We start from the raw sequence: 20,766 nt of genomic DNA on the forward strand, positions 1-20,766 counted from the left end.
GTCAATATAGAACTCCCTTACAAATTGAAACAAAATTTATGATTATTAAATAAAGGAAGCATTTGTTTGTGATGCACTAAGATAATTCAATTTGTTTCTGTTTGCCTCGAAAACAGAAAACATGTGTTAGGCTTAATTGGAAGGAAAGGTCCGTTAAGCCAACCCAAACACAAAATACCATTTGTCAAAAGAAACGAGAACGACAACCATTTGAACAATGCTTCTGGCTAATGATCTCAGTGAAGAATGGGATTCAAATGTTGGAATCAGTGCAAGCGTCGAGCGCAGGGCAAACAAAAGGATGAAAGGTTTTCTATGTAATACCTGGAACTGATGCCATGTTAGAAACCATCTGTCTCATACTTGTCCCGGCTGTCATATCTGATTCTATTCCTGTGTAACACAACACAACTGGGGCACTCTGCTGCATTCTGTCCCCGGATGACCAGTAAGAAATACTCTGCTAACCATTTAAGAGAAATGGTAAAAGAAGACACCTGTTATCTTTGAACATATCATTTTTGTGGATTTAAATGTTTTCTTAACTTGATAATCTGCAGTTATGTCCATTATAGCCATTGAAAAATTAAGTGTTCTGCGTCAGCTAGTGTGACTGTACAATATTGTTTTTATTTTTGTTGTAAATATAAATAAATATTTATATTATATACCCATGTATATAACAATAACAATATATAACAATTCTTAAATCCCACTAGTTTTACCAACATAAACAACCAACATGGTTAAGCAAGAAGAATTATCCTCTGAGTTAAAGAACAGGTAACACATAATTTGTAGTTTTGCCATTTACAGAGTCACCTTAATTTATTAGAATATCTATGAAAAATTAACTTGACTTACTCATACATAGGTTCCTTAACACACGGTGTGATACATTTAATTTCAATTCACAACAAATGTAATAAGACAAATACATGTAGGTTTTACACAAAAATAAACTGCTTATTCCATTGAGTAATTAATTTTACAACAATCACTCCTCTCTATCAAGCACGGATAGATAATAAGACCAAGAAGTCAGTTTACCAGCAATACCTCATACTGAGCAAGCATATGGCAACAGTCGAAAGGAAAATTCCACTTTAAACAGAAACTACTGACTGGGAATTTGAAAAGAGAGAGTAGTGTTATACTTGATTGTGCAAATTCTGAGTGGCAGAAATAAATAATCTGTCTTGTGATCCGGGAGATGACCATTAGAGGGACAACGTGTAATTATTTCATGAAGATCAACTCTCTGCTATGCAGCTACAACTCTCTAACTCTGTCTCCAAGCATCCAACATTCTCTTTTTTTGCCCATGGTCAGCTGAAAACGTATTAATAAAAATGCTAACTAAATTTTATTCTTAAATGCATTGTGTAAATGCATTTTTTTTCTTCAGAAAATCACAGATGTATCTTGCACTACATTAGCTCAGAATAAGCTAAGAATAATAAGTAACATTAGCTTGTTACTACATTAGCCCAGAATAAACCACCCAGACATTTACATTAAAGCACTTGATTGAAATTATTTTTTACATAGCAGCTGTAGTTTTAATTTATCTTTGATGCATAAAAATGATAAGGTTTTTTTGAAGTGGTTGCATGTTGTAAGCTATATAGCCAGAAGTCACAACGTCCTACACAGTAGACCTTTAAACTGGTCTTTAAGCTTGTTTTGGTTCAAAAACCAACATAATTTCTCTTTCGGTTCATTCTCATGGTCGAGAAATGCCAGGAGTTGTTTTTCTGTGGAGAGAAAGGCTCTGCCTGAGTAGCAGATGAACACGGTGGAAAAATGTGTAGCTGATGAAGCAGACTCAAGAGATTCCCTTTAGGAGATGATGGAAAGAAAAACAGAACTAAAATTTACAGGTGGGTAAATATTCAACTTACCACCAATAAAAAAGAAAAATTCAGAGAATTTCAAGTTAGCTTTGCAACAAAGTATAACTCAATCTGTTATTTATCTAAAGTTTGTTTGGGATATTTTTATAGTAAAGGCTGCATGTTATAACATCACTTGACTGCTTGACTGTTTCAATGTGCAACCGACTGTACATCTGTGTTTAATTATTAATCCCTCAAGTGCAACAAGAGCCAGACATGCATATGTCTGTTACATAAATCGTCAGAACAGGTTGAAAACACCAAACAGTACACCACACACTATTTTTTAAATAGGATTTTTTTTTTTTCCATAAAGACAAAAAGATTTATATATATATAAACTTAACACTAATATATGTGGATCTTGTTTTCTAATCTTCAGATGTTAATTGCCTGCACTGAGTTTTATGTAAGTGCATCAGCGTAAAAAGGGGTAGGTAGATGGGCATGTCACACATTTGAGGCTTTTAGTTGTGAAATTTTTGAAACCCATGTGACCACTCTCCATCCACTTGACATTCAGATGCCACTTTGTGTGGTATTACACCATGAAATCCTAATAATACACACTGAAGTGTGTTGCTGTAATCTTAAAAAAAAGTTCAAGTAGTATGAATACTTTTGTGACGGACTACTAATCAGCCCAAGAGGCAAATGTATAACTTAAAGATAAAGCTTTCATCTGATTTATGTTAAAAAACACTTGCCTGACTACGACCCGGCCAAGCATGATCAGCTTACCCACTGAAAAACCCACTGAGCTCTAATTTAGGCAAGGTAGGCTGAGTAATTAGGTTATAATTGGCTTGCTTACAGTTAAATTACTTCTTTTGGCACGTCTCTTCCTTAAAGCTTCTATTAGACTGTAATTAGTTCCGAACCTATTCACTGCAAAACAAAATGTCTTCATACATTTACATGCTCTGCTCACGTAACAGATGTCAAGTGTGTTGCATGAGCTAGATGATAAGATATCAGAATTCGACAGACGTTTATCTGCCACAATCTGTTTACCTTACCGTCTCAACTGCCGTTATTTCTGAAGCCAAACAAGATGAGGTTGCTTACCAGACTGAGTTGCCTGCCCTTGAGACAAAGCACCATTGATGATTCAGAGTCAGAGTCCAATTCAGAGTTTTCTGTTTTTTTTTTTTTTTCCCCCTGGGTTCTTGAGGGTCTGTCTGTGTAAGAGTACGTCAACATTTGTGGCTCAAAAATATCAAAATACAAAATTGAGTGACTCATTGTAGTGCTTCAAAAATGAGAAAAAAACAATTTCTGAACACATAATGTAACTATACACCAGCTCAGTGAATGATTATGACACTGGAAATCGCCAAGATGTAATTTGCTGAAGACGAGCTTGAAACTCCACTTTCTAGAGTAAGGATTTCACATCAGTTCATCCATTTTTTTTCTCACTATATTTCAGTGATATCACCAAAGTATTATTTGCTACCTTTCATGTTTACAAAAGTGACAATTTAATCAAAGGGAAAATATGTCTCTCTGAAAAAGGCCTTTAACTTTCTGAGGTACACAATGCTCTCATTAGTGCTCAGAAATTCTCATTTTTGTGATGAACTTCTGGTTGACCTGGTTCACCAAAAATCCAGTTCCATATCTCTGCTGCATATCAGTAGGCGCACAACAACAACAAAGTATTGTCTTGGAGCCAAATTGCTCATTAGCAGTGAAATCAAAAATATTTCCCTGCAGAAAAAAACCCTTTAAAATTGTATGAGATTACTGCTAGAAATTGTTTTTCTTTTCTAATGGTTCAGTTTCTAACATATTACAGTACTGGCCTTGGATGAAGTGGGGCAATTTTTCTTCATGCAGATTTCAACATGGCAACACGCAGTGACAATTGACTGTCTGAAGCCTTCGGCCTGCCTCCCTCCTGTAAAAAGGCTATTGGACCATCTGTGGGACACGCTGCTGATTAAACACCTGCACTTTCAAAATGCTCAGAGGAAGATGCATTTATTGGGCAGTTTTGTACCAAATGCGTTATTTTCCCCTTGATGCTCCTGACAGGGCGTTACTGAACCTAATTTTAACGTTGTGATTGTCTTAAACCTAGCAGGCTAAGTTTGACAATTTTTCCATTTGAATCCTGGAATGACATGATATATGAAAATATGTCATGGAAAGAAAAATATCAGTCCTTCTAATCTGTGTATTTTTGTTTGATTTGCAGCTTAGCTTGGTGAGATTCTTTTTATAATTTTATTTTTATTAAGACTACCCACCCTTTACTTTGGAAGATTTTTTTGTTTTTGTTTACTGATTTGACTTACTCCTCCTGTCCTATGTTTTTAGATGTTTCTTACAATAAACTGCAGAAGCAACCAGTTAATAGGTGTTATTAGAAGCTTGTAACACCAATTATTAAATGAAATGTGATGCATTGGGCTATTGCTAGTAACATCAACATCAATACCAAGCAAATTCTTTCCGTGCATTCTGCATTTTAATAAAGTGTGTGTGAAATATCACAATTTATTCGACACATCAAGGTTTTTAAGGAAAGTATTAACTTAATGAAAGCTAGCTGGAACAGACAAAGTAAAATGTTTGAGGCAGAAACATCAACAAGTCACTACAGACAAACTTGTTCTGTTTGATTTGGTTGGCTAGCTCTTGCTCTGACAACATTTGTTTTAAAAACAGGAGTGACTGTGTGTATAGGGGAGGAGAGATGAAGAACTAAGATAACTTATTATAAAAAGAAAAATTAAGGTGTGTCTTTTGTACTTTCACCTTATTTTACCTCCTGTCCTGATCTACAGGTTGGATTTTGTTTTATCTGGGCAGCCACGGTCCCCGTCCTTGTCTCTTATCATGAAACAGTTTCTATTTTCCAAATTTAACAGGCATAGTGCACCTGGAGCTCACTAAAAACACATTTCTCATTCAGTCGGCACCGCCTGAGACAGTCGCCCGTGAGATAGCGCCTCTGAAAATTCTAATATAAACAACATCCTCTTATGTGCATGCAATTTCAGAACTGGGTTACTACAAGGTCTGAGATAAGTAAACACTAAAATGTTTTTTTTTTCAACAATCACACTGTGGTCATGGTCATAGGCAAAGTCTATGAACCGTCTAAGTAGTTTGCCATTCATCACTAATGCTTTCAATCACTGAGTGCAGCTGAAAACAATCCCCTCTGTGAAGAGTCTTGGGTAAGTAGGTGCATTGTTGATTACCTGTAGCCACCCGTAAGACAAAGGCACAGCTGTTTACTCTTGCTTCTGTCTGGAGAGATTATTCTCTTCCCAGAATAAAGAGATTGGTGATCAAAATGAATAGAAAATGCACAAAGTTAGAGAATAGCTCACACAGCCCATAAAAATGCCATTTTAAACATTTAACAGAAAATGGCCTATTTAGCTGCAACAATTTCAGTTTAAAAAACAGGTCATTTATTTAATTTTCCAATATCTTTAAAGAGTTTTTAATTTCTTTTTTTTTTGCTAAAACTAAAAGCAGCAAAAAAGTTCAGGGTAAAGAATTTACTTCTCCCCCCTCAATATCCTTCTGTATAGAAATGGTCTTCATGATCCCTTAGCTTGAGATTCATTTTCCCCTCAGCATTCAAACACAAGTAACCGCCCTCTCTGGGGAATTGATGTTTATCCTTGGATCTCAAATTCCACCCTTCCCAAATGTGGTATGACTGACCTGGAAGAGTACAGACGCCTTCTTTATTCTGCAGCTCCAATCTCTTAGGACGGGGCAGAAGCTGCTGAAGAGATGGGGAGGAGCTGTTTTATTTTCTTCTGCTTCCTTCTCTTTCTTTGGGAGCCGATGGAGTTACTGTTTGAATTTTAATGTGTCCAAATTCTTCACCATACTGTAAAGTAAATACAGTTTATTAAGTCCATTGTTTTCTTTTTGTGCATCTTCCTAATTTAGTAGATGGCTTTCTCAAATTTATAATGCACCTGGATGAACGCAAAGTTTTTGCATGTGTCACTATGGCCTCTTGATTAATTTTCCTGCGTTAGAATAAAGTAAAAACCACTGTAGAAGTGAATGGGAGTATAAACTTCTCCGTCATTGACTGTGGGTGTCCAGACTTTGAAGAGAAATGTGTCACTGTACTTTTGGAAAAAAACTAAGATCCCCCTCAGGGGAGGGAACAAAAGGGCAGGTGCAACTTCCTTCTCTCATTCACTTCTATGTTAAACTGACACTGCCAGCTACAAATATATGAGCTGTAATGCATGCAGCTGGGGGCCAGCTTGTGTTACACTAGTTTACTTAAGTCAAAGCTAGATTGTAGACCTCTTAAAGTGAAGACTAATAGTACCATCTATAATCAAGATCACACAAAGTATAAAAGGTGTGCAAAAAATCTGTGGTGGCATGAAGAATTAAATGCTGTATATTGAGCATTTATATAGTATATATCAACATGATCAATAACCAAAATGGATTTGATTAGACTTAGAGCATTTCTTTACATTTTAATTCAGCCACACTGAAGCATTTTAAAGAATGATTGGTCTATTTAATTTCACAACTAATCAACTCAGTCAGACTTGTGTTGAGTACTAAGTCACTCAAAAACCTCCTTTTGGTTGAGTCATTCAGAGATGGTTGATGATGCAGTGTTAGTCTAACTACAGATGTAACCTCGTCTTACCAGTGTACAGAACACTTTCCCCAAACTTTGAACATCATTTTGTCATGTTTGAGGACGATTTCATGACCCACATGCAAGAACATGGAGGAATGAAACAATAAAAGGTTTATTACAAATAAAAGCTAATCTTGTTCAAACGAGAGTAGATCCAAGACCCCGCGGACTGGTAGCATTTAACAAAAATAGAGAAGTGATCATATGGAGCAATGGATATTGTTGACAAATTGGAGTAAAGAAGATGTACTGAGCTTATTGTTCAAGAGTCGGACAATGCCGTGGAAGATATTATGATCTTGGTGGTGGACTGTGAAATGGAGACAGAGGTGAGACTGAGGATTCAGGGGAAGTATCTGATGCCTGCAGAGAGAATTGCAGGGAGAGACTTGAGATCCGGGTGCATAGAGGACACAAGAAGCAAGTTGAGTCCAGGTAGGCAAAACCTTATACAGGGATTAAGCCTCCTCAAATGAAAGGCTAATAATCAAGAAGTAACTCAAGGAGAAACACAGGGAGCTTGACTCTACCACAAAGGTTGATCATCAAGTAAAGACTGGTTGCCAAATAGCTCCTCAAATCCCCAGCAGTCTGAGGAAAGCAACTGCAGTCAGGTGTATAAACTGCAGGATTCCAATCTCGGTACAGGAAAATGCCTAAAAGATACAAACTCACACCCACACACCAGGCTCATGACACATATTGATGTGTTCCAGTAAATGTCAGAAGGGTCTTTGTGTTGCTTGTTTACAGCTGTGCATTTTGCCTCATGACTCTCATGCTATCAATCTGTCGATCCTTCCTGTGTCCGGGCGGGATGAGGTTTCCAATGTTGTGTCAAATTAAGCTACCATTGCCCAGACTCAGTCTTGTTGTTGAATGATGACCACCACTGACCTTAACAAATGCAAATGTGGCCTGTAGTTCCTGAAATGTTTTTTTTTTTTTTGATTCTTTTGTGATCTCCTGGATGAGTTGTCAAAGCACTCCTGCACTAACTTTGATCCCCGGAGGATTTTGAAGACATCAATAAATAAATATGACATATTTCTTATTATTGTTGCCTTTAGCAAATAAGAATAATGTAGGTAATTCTAGCTGAATTACCTACATGTTGGTCTGATTTAACTTGTAAAAGTGACAATGTGTAAGTGGCTTTTTATTTAGTGTATATAAACTTCTGGCTACAGCTGTATTGCTCCATTTATTACATTTTGCAACTGGCTATTAGGTGGGTTGAGGAGGTGCTTAGGGTGTTTTCTGCAGAGCTGTGTAAGGTCATAACAGGCATTAAGTCAAAGTAAAGAACACTAGTGTTTGAGGTAACACTATTTCAATAACATTATTATGGCATGCTGAGTTTTATGAGTCACTATTCAGCAGCGTTATTCAACAGTCTGATGTCCAGTCATTTAAGTTTTCAGAAAATGCTAGCTGATGCCAATACCGAAGTTTTCCTAGGAGACAGACAAGTTCCAAAGCAGAGAGGCTATTTGCAAAGCAGAAGAAACTTCTCAGCAGTGAAAACTCAATGTGAAGGTGTTAGCAGAGCTCTGAATGGGTAACACAATGAAGGCTAAATTTAGAAAGCTCCCACTGTGTCACTTTTAGTTGGTTTCCATAACCACTGCACAGCAGGCTGTTGAGGAACTATTTCTTTCCCTGCTGTGTGAACTGAACATTCTTTAGTCTGGTCCTCTAAGTTAAGAGTAATAGAATACTTATTTTCTACTAAACATGATAATTTAGCGTTACTATTTTTAATACTGATGGCTCCACTGTTACTGATTTCATGTCCCCAGTTGTTTAGACATTTTATTAACTAAATATGCATTTCTGTAAAAATAATAAAACATTTAATATACAGTGACAATAATGAACATGTCAACATTGCCTCAATAGATATAGTCCAAATGGGCTGGTTACAAGAAATTCATGTAAGACATTGGCACAAATGACCAAAATCAATGTTTTTGTTTTTTATTCCAAATGTAGGCTATATGTAATGACAGGAGAAATAAGCACTAAACACAAAAAAAAAAAAAAAAAAAAAGAGAGAAAATTATCAAAACCTGTCAGCAGCAATCCTACTCCCTATCAGTGTAAATTAATTCCATCTGGCTTAGTGTAAATTAATTGTCTATTAAAAGATTTTGCATACCGAGTATCTCATAAGAACCATCTGCATCACTATCCAATGGTTGAAACAGGTCAGCTGTTCTATTCAACACAGACCACTGGGATTAAATGTAATAAATGCTCTTCTCCATTGCCAGCTAAAACCAAGCACATCATAAAAAAAGTAAATATAATTGGTATTTGGCCAAAAGACATGTTAATTAATATTTTATATAGAATTTTTCAGATAACTTTTTACTTTGTTTTATTATCTGTTTTTGCATTCAAAGGAATCTTTAAATGTGTAACGTTTTGTTCCTGTCAGGAATTGATTAAAAATTGAGATGTTATGGTCTTTAAATTCTGAGAAAACCATGTTAAGGATCCAGGCTCTGGATCTACTCATGCACACAGACCAGACGTCATAAAATTTCTATGGTTCCCTTCTCCTCAGGTATATGCTATTTTTTGTGAACAATTTCATAAACTATCTTTCTGGGCTGAACATTCAAATTAAAAAATATATATTTTGTAAGTCATAATTAAAAAAAAAAAAACCCATCACAATTTGCAATTTATTTTCAAACAGACATAAATATCAGCATGTCGCTTTTGTAAAGTGTGGTGCTAATAAACCTTTGCTTTTACCTTCAACTTAAAGTAATCATAACCTGGTTACTGAAGCAGAAAACTGACAGGTCAAACAAAGCCCTGACTTGATTTTTCCTACAACTCAGCTGGTTGCCCCTGAAAAGACCAATGACCAACAGTCATTTAATAAAAACCTTGTGATTATGTTCCACTATCAATTATTGATGGCGTGTGAGGCTGGTTTTATCTGGATCAATCCTAATGTTGCCTTGGCTGGGCCATGGTGCTTCTGAGAAGTAGCTTTGTAACCTGTGGTGACTGGCTGTTGTTTTGTTGGAGCATCAGCAGGTGGCTTGCGTCCTTGGGCTTTTGTTGCTTGTGAACTTGAGCCTTTTTGGCACATCAGCAGATTCCCGGGAGACTTCAGTGATCTGGCTCAGTTTTCTGCCCTTAGATCTAGTTGCATCATGACCGGGGTGTTCGTATCTTTTAGGCCAACACTTTATGGGCACACATTGTGACAGGAAGCGTTGGAGAAAGACTCTGAATCTTTTCAAATTACATTCGTTCACGTTCTTTTTAATAAAAAGAATATTGATCTATATTTCACTGAAAGAGTGAAATATGGATCACTGTTCTAGTGAAATACCAGTGATCTCCATTTTATACAGGATATTCTAGATGTGTGATGATGGAGGGCTAGCGCTCTGAATTGTGAAGCACAGGACAGCAAAATTTTACTTATTTCCAGGTAAAGCAGGTCACATTTAACTCAGGTGCAGTGATGATTAATACATCTAAAGAGTTTCAACAGCAGTTTGTTACATGTCTTTTTTCTTAACTTGACAAGCAAAACTACCTCTCAGTGACAAGTATGCTTGTAATGAGCTGCCAGCACCCACACCAGCTGCTGTTAAAATGAAAACATCTGCTCATTCGGGAGTTACTTTTGAACCTTTAAAACTAGGCCAGGTGGGTTAATTATAGGTTTGAAAATTTGAACTAAATATATACTGCACCAAAGCCAGGCGTTCCACCTCTCCCTATTTATATGTGTGTTTCTGTGCAACAGAAGACTTAGCTACTTCTGAGTGTATGATTGTATGACTTGATTCTATGAGTGTATGACTTCTGAGTCCTTATTATAGAAATGCATTAGACATAATTCACTCTTCAATTTAATGCAGGCATGTCTATGCTTCCTTATCATTAGTGGGGTATGGTGTGCTATTCAAAAAAAAAAAAAAAATGTATAATTTAACTACCAACAGTTTTATAATAAAAGAGGCCAAATGCACCAGGATATAGTGCACACCTTATTTTGAGTGCAGGTTCAACTGACAATGGGTGGTTAATCTGATCCTAGTGCAGCAAACTTTTATAACAAAAGACATAAGAAGCACCATTGAAAATACACTCCAAAACTATCTTTGCCATCTCCAAGGTGATTTGTTGGTTGCATCCAGGTGGAAAGAAATCAGCCCACCTTTGTTTCAATCATGACTTATCAAGCAAGGTACTCACAGACCTGCATCGCCTCACTTGTACAGAGACAAGATAGCTTTATGGGTAAAGCAGGTGATGTAATAGTGACGTGTGGTCTGTGGGGTCAACCAAACAATCATTTCAGCTGAGAAGAGTAAGAAATTAAGATATATCATTTAAGTTCACAAAAACAGGATTGCTACACTAAGTTTGTCTGTCTTTGAAAAGAATAATATGAGCAAGATCCTGGTGTTTATTTATGGTGCCAACATTGATAACATCATGTCCCTTTAAAAATAGCATGTTTATGTCTGAATCAATTATTTATTCAACCTAAGAGTTAAGAGTCACAGGATTTATACAGGAATCCCAGAGTTGAATTTACTACTTTTTGCTACCTTTTTTACTACCTCTACAATATTTTTATTGTAGATCATGTTTTTCTATGATCTGCAAGAAAGTTGCAATCGGTGCACTGACCCATGAAAGATGACGGCTCATGTAAAAAAACTTTATCCCACTTACTTGAAGGTCTAACATTGACTTTATCTTGACCAAAACCTCATGTTAAAAACAGAAAACATTATTTTTAGTGCTTATCTTAAATCCATAGCACTTATTTGTTATTTTAAAGAATATCAGTAAAATGCAATAACATTCCAATTTCACAAGCCAATGTTTTATTCTCAGAATATTAATTTGCTACTAATTGTCAACATTAGGACAACTAGAACAAGGTTCAAGGGTATCATATTTCACAGGTCATTGAAAAGTTTACATAAACAAATGCCCATGTGCAGTGAAATTCAGTGTATCGGTGACCAACACATAAACTCTGTCAGATCATCGTTACAATTAGAGCAGCTGTTTAAATTAGCTAATCAACCACTCCTGTATTCAGATGATCATTTTATAATCCCAAAATAAACATCAAGGTTGAAAACATGAAACTGTTAAGGACTGACAGTGTTGCCCTTTGTGTGGGAAACATTTGCGGGTTTTATGGTGTTGAATCCTTATACATATAGTGGAACCGTTTGTTGCTATGGCAACGAGTCTGAATGTAGCTAGCTGATACAGAAACGGGAATCTGCCCCACGGTGGAGCCTCAACCTGCGCAGGAATCTGCTGCTGACAAATGGTGGATGCTCCGCTAGGTGTGATTTGATCACTGTCATGTCGTTCCAGGTCAAATTTAGATTTCTTTCTGCATACTTTACAAAATGCTTTTCAGTCACTCCTAGTCTTTGACTCTCGGCTCATTGAGCCAAAGTTGTGAAAACTTATATTTTCCAATGGCGAAAATATAGCTAATCTCCACACGTTAGGCGGTTCCAGGACTACGCATGTGCACAGCAGCTTGGAGTCTATCAGTGACAGCTCAGGTCCTGCCAGTACGATAGTTACAATTTTTCAAGATTTTAGTGAAACAAACTTAAAACATTAAGGGTAACTTAAAAATATTTTGAAGGGATTATCAAAAATTTACAAAAATTTAAGAAGTAACTACCTTTAGTTACTTCTTACTACCTTTCACTGACCTTAATTTGAGCTAACTTAATTTACTACCTTCTACCATCATGCAGAAAGCCTGTGTAAAGTACAGATAAAAACAGCAAACGTAAAATGTAAGGAACACATTCTTTCAATCTTCAAAGCTCCAACAAAACCTTGTTTTAAACAAGTTACACACATAATTTCACAATATCAATGAACCAGCAATGCTTTGTTTTCTTGTCCCACTAAGCTAATTGTCACAGTAAGGGCCCTTAAACACACTTCAATGGGCTGATTTGTTTCCCTTTCAATGTTTTGTGAAGATGTATCTTTGAACATCTGCTTTAACACTCATTCTCCAACAGAAGCTGCTCTGCTACTGCCTTCACAGCTCAGAGGAATTTTTCAATCTCAACTGGGTAAGGATGGGGGGGAAGTAGGTCACAACAAACACTGGCCTTGTTAACAGAACATGTAAACAAATAGACACATACCCATGCCTGAACTAATCAGAAAACCAATTACACCCCCATTTAAAAAAGGCTCCACTGCACTGCTGTGAGGATGACAAGTCATTTCCCACTCTTATGTTTCCTTTTGCACAGCATCCAGATGAGGAGATTAATGATGTGTTTCAGGGGGATTTACAAAAGCTACCTATCAAATGCATTGCTTCAACCTGTCATCTTTGACAATAGCATATCCACTTTAAGGCAGCCAGACATGAATTCAATTCCTGTTTCAAATCATTGTTGTACACAACGCTCCACCTAGTTGAATGTAATAATACGGAAAGACAGAATAAACATTTTGTTGGTCCTTCATGACTTGCTGTCATGACAAACATTTATGGTGACGTATTATAGTGAGACCTGTGCCTCTGTGATATGATCTCTTTATTTGTTGGATGTATGTAATTTCTTTAATCTTTAACTGACTGAAGTTGGTGTTTGTTGAGGTCTATAATTCAATTTCATAACTAATTTCAGAATGATCATTTAGGAACAGATTATGAATTGTAACTTTACCACAAAACGCTGCTTGCACTTACACTTAAGGCCAAAATTATTTATACCCCAGGCAGATTTAGGTTGAGTAATCTTATTTTTTTCTCATATTACTTCTGACTTCATGTTATAGTAACATTTAGTAAAGGCTCAACCATAATCATGATCCAAATATGATAAAGAATATATATATTCTTATATGTAAAATAGTGTAAAAAAAATATATATATACACATATTTTTTTACACTATTTTTAAAAAAATGTAATTCCTTTGACATTTTTTTTTTTTACTGTGTTTGGAAAGAACCCCTTCTCATCAGAAATAAATCTCTTAGGATTCATAAAATGTATGTAAATTAAAATGTCTATCTGCAAGAGCATGAATAATCTTGGGTTTAGCTATTCTTCTAATCCGCTGTTGTAAAAAAGGACAAACAGAAGTGGAAAAAGTACAGCCCTGTTTCTACCTTCTAACATGATTTACTACAGAGACAAATTAGATTTAAAAAGCAGGATTTTCACTTCAAAGGATCTAAGTTTCCCCTCCTCTTTCCCTTTTATAGTTGGTGATTTTATACTTTTTTTTGGTCCATTAAATATAACATATGTAGCTCTGCAGGGAAAGAATGATGTTATTGGAAGAGAGTGTCAAAGTAAAACTCCACATCCACAACCTGGATGTCTTCTGCTATGAAGACGGGTTCCATTCACTCGCCAATATGTTGCCTCATGATCCTGTATTCCAGGTGTTCTCCCATAACAGGGCAACTTTACTTAATTTTTGAAGTATTTTTTACAGCATATTTGTCTGTAGCCAGATGCATGAGACGAACACTTGATTAGATGCCTCAGGTTTGTCAGCTTTAATTTGCCAACATGACTTCAGAGCAGAGTTCACTGGCATCTGGCCGCACAGCTGCACACACGTAATTGCTTCTGCAATTAATTAGCAGCAAAGAGCAGACATAAACATTATGCATGCACTTCGAGGGAGTTGGGATAGGTGGGACAGGTTTTATTGTCCATGTCTTTGGAGCCTCTGATCTATTGTATATATCATGTCCATATTTATGTCCAAAGAAATCTCTAGAATGGTACAGAAAAAAGCTGTAGAATCCATCTGTTAATCTGTCTTCTGGTTCTAAAGAGTGGTTTTTGCAAAGCTTGAACATTGATTTGCTTCAACATCCTCTGTGCAAAATGATTGTAGATGATTGTATAGTAAATATAGTAAAAATGACCGTGCATCATCTTTGGGATCAACATTTTAGAACATGATAAATGAGTAGTAAGTTAGAAATATTTGGGACGTGATTGAAGCAGAAAATGTCATCCTAATACAACAGTTTGTATGAGTGATTGACTGTTTTGCAGTCAAACAGAAAATAAAAAAATGTCAAGGTAAAGGTAAATAGAGCAAATGTACATTATTGGCTTATATCAGACACCAAGTATCATTTAAATACTAAAAGAAATATTTTTCATATCAAACAGCACTTTGCAACAAAGCAGCATCTGCCACATCTCTTGACAGCAGCAGGAGTTGCATAAGAAAATCAGTGTGATTCCAACACAGTCTCTTCTCCAGCCAGTGTCAAGTCTCACGGATAATGAAGTTTTACTGACCATGAACGGTGGTAGTTTCCAATCGTCATTACTGCTTTGGGTTTTAAATCAGATATGCATTACAGCATCAGGACATAGATTTCAGCAGATACTCTTTCAGTTTGAATAAAAGGCTGGAAAGGCCGTTGGACTTATAGATGTCACTGTGAAGCCAAGGAAAACCAGAAGTACAACAGTCTGTTTCTTGCAGGAGCACATGCATATGTTTTAGAAGTTGCAAATAATCCATCACAATATATAAGGGACAAATGTTGGCTCAAAAGACATGTTTCTAGTAGGTCGTTATCATGCATCTTTATGGAAGCCCACATACATTCACAAAATGCATTATAGGTCAAGGAGAGAAAAAAAAACACTTTTACTTAAAGTAGTTGAAAAATGCTTCTGAATGCTTACAAACTGTATTGTTTAATCTCACTTACCGAAGGTTACTATTTTATATATTTGCAAATATAAACAGACTACGGTAATCGTAATATAATGTAACTAAAACATTTGGGAGAATGCCATGAGTGCTGTGAACCATACAAAATTGCTTTGAGGTCAGGAAGCACAGCAAGAATTAATCCACATTAATTCACTAGAGGAGGCAGTTTTATTCCAAAACAACATATAAGGTGCTCCAAATTACAAGGTGCACTGTCGTTTTTTTTGGTAAAATTACGATAGTTCAGAAAGTACGGTACAGTGAACGCCTGCCTTTTCACAAATTAATATTGGCAGATTCATCTATCGGCAGATTTTTCTGTGAAATACAACTATTCACGAATCCTTTTGCAGAATGCATCTAAAAAATTTGAAAGAAAAAGAAGCTTGCAAAGCTAAAATATGTAAGTGCAATGCTACTTTACACAGCAATGGCTGTAATTTGAAAAGCAGTCAATAACAGAGTGCAATTTATTTTCCTTGGCACTGATCGTCTGTAACCCCAAGGAAGCACTGTAGATATTTGCTTTTGCAGTACTGCCAAAACTGTGTCCATGGTGCTTATTAAGGTGTATTAAGGCATATTTAGTGTTTGAACTATTAAGAAAGGATGTTGCGTTTTTAGAGAAGGCCTCATGTATTTGCACAGTTCAGCTTTTTGCAGGCAGCTGTGGTCCCCAACTCCCCAAATACTAGTGATCCAGTGTATTAAGATAGTAGGTTCATGACACACTGGGTGTAGTAAAATGTGTTTGGCTCCAGTGTCATGTACAAGATAATCAGTTTAAGAGGTATGCACTAGAACACCTTTCTTCTTTGAATGTGAACTTTAACTCTCTTTAAATGTTTTGTCTCCAGGCCGATGCTAAATGGTCTTAAAGGACCACAAGGTCTCCATCTATCCTTCCATTATCTATTACGCTTATCCTGGTGGGTGCTGGTGCCTATCTCCAGAGGTCAACGTGCCAGAGGTAGGGTACACCCTGGACAGGTCACCAGTCCATCACAGCATCACAAGGTCTAGTAATAGCCTTGTGATCTAAAACTCGGCAAATGAGTTCTAAAGTCAGAAAAACATGAACGGTTATGACCTAGTTGCTTGTTGGGCTGTAAATACATTATCTGGTTGTCTGTCAGTACATATGAAATCTGTTCATATTTGTATTTATCACCACATCTTGCAATTTTCAAAATTGAAAATAATTTGAAATTATGCATGACTAATTTTAACCTTGAATAGTGAGTGTGTTCAATGTTAAATGCAGGGATGGATGGATGGGCAATTGACCTGTCAAAAGTTAATAAAACTAACAGAATATGTATCCATATAATTAAACTTTGTGTAACAGGTCATAACAGAACAGTTTTCTTGATTTCACAATTGACATAATATAAGTTATGTCAAAAATACAATAAACACCCTAGCTAAACAAGTGTATTTTTACAGACGCATACACACAAGCATTCAGCCAAATGCTGTCAATCTTATCAGTTGCTTGTACATTAGTTGTACTTTTAATTAATATTCTCATCAACATGGAGAAGAAAAAATTAGATGCCGTTTTTAATTATTCCATGCAAATGAAAAGTAATCTTTATTGCTTGTATTGTTTAAAGGGGCAATTCATATAAAGAGCAAAAGTGTGGTCTACTCTCTTAAAAAGCCATTTCCCAAACATTTTAAAACACAAACTTTGTTTAAACTGAATTTCAAAAACATCCCCCCCAAACATGGTATTTCATCTTGTTTATTTTCTAAATACCAGACCGCAATTTATTTGAGGCTCTTGATAACTGAAATTTCTCTTTAGTCGTCTTGATAAAAAATCATGTATTCACACTCACTCTTACCAGGGAAAGTAGTTTTATTTTAATGTTTATTATTTCATCTAATATTTAACAGCTAATCTCTACAGAAAACTAAAGCGCAAATCACTGATGTTTTCGTCTCCTCAACAATAGCCTGTTCTCATAATTAATGCTTTCGAAAACAATGCATGTTTCTGGGAAACACCATGTGTTCCTTACTTTTTGTGATCAGCTGAAAGGTGTCAATACGAAATGGGGGTTGACACTTACTCAGTCCGTTAAGTCCCTGATCCATCTCAGGAGGGAGTCCCCTCAGTCACAACAGCCATGGGCTGTAAGAGAAAGATATTGCTGCAGATCAAGTGAGGCATACAAAACATAAACCACGAGTCCAGCTAACATGCTCTGCGGCACCTTCAGCTTCCTTGTCATCTGAGAAATAGTTTTGAACAGGACAAGATGCAGATTATAATATTTTTAAGGAACACATTCAAAAAGATTGTTTCAACATTGCAGTATAAAAACTTGCAAGTTACAAAATATGCAAGTAGCATAAGATATTGCAGTGGAGCCAATGGAATTATTCATCTGCAGCATAAATATTTTTATTAATACAAGTCATTCAAGGCACCTGGATGTGTGGCATTAATTGGGCTTGGCGTATTATATAGAATCATACAAATTGTAGACTCTACGATAACCTTAATCACAACCTCCTGACCCAGTGGTAATTTGTAGGACCAATACCCACACAGAGTACGTCTACTCCTGTGCAGTAGAGAGAGTTAGGTTCTGGTATGCACCCTGGGCGAGCTAAGGGAGAGGCTTTTTCCCAGAGATATTTCCAAACAAACTATTATGCTTGCTTAGAAATTTTCAGATAGCCTAATTGGGCTATTAGAGGCTTTTAGCTTTTTTCCTCAATATTTTGAGCTCCGGCAGACCTTGGAATGACTTTGCTGATTTTTTTCTAACATCTATGAAGATTGGCAGCTGTCTCAAATGGTTCCACTTGTGAATAATCCACATTTAGTGACTTTGAAAAGCATGGAAAAAGCCTAACAACTTTTCTAACATGAATGGACAATAAGAAATGCTTCTCTGGCATTATTGGCAGTGTTTTTCCAGGCACTGCCAGAGCAGCAAATTTAAAACATTTACCTTTCACAGTTGCCGACGTGCAATCACATTCACTTAATCATTAACTTCATTTAATTTGAATTAGCGTCTTACTTTTGATTCATTTCGTGGAATCAGTAGTAGTAGATGTAACTTAATAGACAGAGTACAAAAGTGTGTTATAGTTCATATTTCTTCCATTCACTTTATTTGATTGATTGATTGATTGACATTTACGTGCTTTTAGGCACCATTACAACAAAAGTGCATTGTCTGGATGTGAATTAGGAATCAATGACAACAGCTGGCTAATTAGCTTCTTAAAGTCATGCTCCACTTCATTCGCCAATGTTTTATAACTAATTGCTGTCATTTCAAATACAATATCTAAATAAGAAAAAACAAGTCCTTAAAAAAACAAAGGCATAAATAAACACAGAGTACCGGTACTGTTCCTTCCTAATCAGAGACATAATACATTTTGAACATTTGTGAAGCATGTCAAGAAACAAGTGAAGTCAATAGCCTAGTTCTGCCTTGTACAGTTGGGGTTTACCACATTTTCACCCAGGGAATGAAGCACAGAAGAGATTTTCAGCTTGGTGTTGAGTGACTCTTTAAAACGGAGCCCGGGGCTGGCTGTGAGCAAACTGACAACCTTCTTCTTCCTGCATGTCTTTTTCTCATTACTCTTCCACAGCTTGTATATAAGCAACACGTCAGAATAGATTTTTATGCATCACAGAAAAAAGGGAACATTACTTTATGGTGCTTTTATTCAAAGATTATATCTACGGTATTAGGGATTCTTTGTCAAAATGCCCAGTGTTATCCAAAGATGTTAAAGGTTCAGAGGAAATAACGAAAACAGACTTGAAGCAGACATTTGAATAAAAGTGTTGACATTTAAATCACTGCCTTTCCAACCTGATGTGATGTGTAGGAATACATTTATCTCTCGGATGCAGAGATTTTATACAATTCCATCATAAGTCAGTTTTACAGCTTAACTTTGAACTAAAGCCCAAAAGGCAGTGACTAGAGAATTTGCAGTTTTCTTGCAGCTATAAACAAGAAATACTCATGGCATCAGCTAAGAAATCCACTAGATAGACTGCCAAGTCACAACACTTAGATTTATTTTGAAAAAGTAAAAATAAAGCTTGGTGTATCATAATGTATAAATGTGTAGGGTTTTTTTTTCCCAACTTTAAAATTTATACATTTATTTATATTAATAGATTCTATTGTACAGTAGGTCTCTTTGAGGCAAGGTCAGATGTCCATGTGTGTTTGATTCCTATTCTCAGTTCATGGGGGGTGAATAATTATTGTCCATCATACTCACAGTTTCTACAGTTACTCTGCACTGACAGCTGGCCCTGGCTTTGAAGAATGCATGGTGAACCTTTAGGGACCAGCTTCGCTTTCTTACCAGAGAATAAAAAAGATCATCTCTCACCTTGTTTGACAGTGGTGTGATATGACACAAACACACAAAGAAGCAGTGTGTGGATGTGTAGCGAGAAATGATAAATGAGCTCCTTGTTTCTTCATGACTTCAAGTGGCCTGCCTTTATTCACTCTCAGAAAATATTAGCAGCACATAAATTTCAAAAGATTTGAATCTCTGTGATCACTTTTTATCTTAACTTGCAAAAGTCTGTATCTTAATATGTTTTCAAAGATAAAAATGTTGCTTAATAAATTAAAATTTAGTTGGAAAGCTGATTGAAGTAATTCCAAAAGTGATACTCACATATAGATTAACTTAGCAAAGTCATATTTTAAGTGATTCAGTCAACTTTAATGTTTATGACTAAGAGCTAATGAAAACCTAAAATACAGTATCTCATAAAATTTAATATCAAAGGACCAATAAAAATGTTATTTATTTTTCATTTAGATACAGAAATGTTTAATTTAAGATCTTATTATGGTTGTAAAATCCACAATACTTATCCAAAATAATAAGTAATTCATAGAACATTATTAAAAATACTTAAAGTTGAGAGTCCTGCAAGCATACTAATGAAATATTGGGTGCACGGAAAAGTGTGGTGGTTAAAACTGCACTAGCAGAAATAATCAGTCCTGAGAAGATTCAGAAGCAAAGCCAGTTCAAGAGCTTGAGGGACTTTCTCAAGGTGCGGACTGCATCATATCAAGGACATGAGCAATAATTGTCATAATTCCAGAGTTAAGCTGTGGAGGAAGAGGACTGGACTTTTGCTCTGAAGTCCAAAGTCCTCTTTTCAATAGGATGTGAATTTTACTTTTAGTTTGGAAATCAAGTTTCAAGGGTCTACAGGAAGAGTGGTGATGCACAAATTGCTTGAGGTCCAGAATGAAGTTTCAGTCAATAACAACTTGTACTTGAATTTTTCTGTATGTGGAAAAAAAAAAAACTATTTATCCCTTAGTTTTAAAAAAAGGATTATTTTTATTGAGCTATGAGTAGCTGTACAACAATGAATTTAGACTGCAGTGCTTTTATGAGAAAATATACTGTAGATGGTTTTATTAAACTTTTTAGTA

The 20,766-nt window shown here is 36.0% G+C and overlaps 1 long non-coding RNA gene across 2 annotated transcripts in view; it reads right to left on the bottom strand.

Moving 5' to 3' along the window:
• LOC122847016 overlaps positions 1 to 20,766 on the bottom strand; it is a 92,788-nt gene that overhangs the window by 40,540 nt on the left and 31,482 nt on the right. Inside the window, exons 2-3 of one of the 2 annotated variants that reach the window (XR_006373307.1) lie at positions 17,380 to 17,441; positions 5,589 to 5,760 (exon numbers count right to left, since the gene is read on the bottom strand). This is a non-coding gene — a long non-coding RNA (uncharacterized LOC122847016). The remainder of the gene's footprint in view (positions 1 to 5,588; positions 5,761 to 17,379; positions 17,442 to 20,766) is intronic. The other variant, XR_006373308.1, reaches the window with a different exon arrangement.

The sequence above is a fragment of the Gambusia affinis genome, linkage group LG02 (assembly GCF_019740435.1).
Source record: "Gambusia affinis linkage group LG02, SWU_Gaff_1.0, whole genome shotgun sequence".
NCBI classification, from domain to species: Eukaryota; Metazoa; Chordata; class Actinopteri; order Cyprinodontiformes; family Poeciliidae; genus Gambusia; species Gambusia affinis.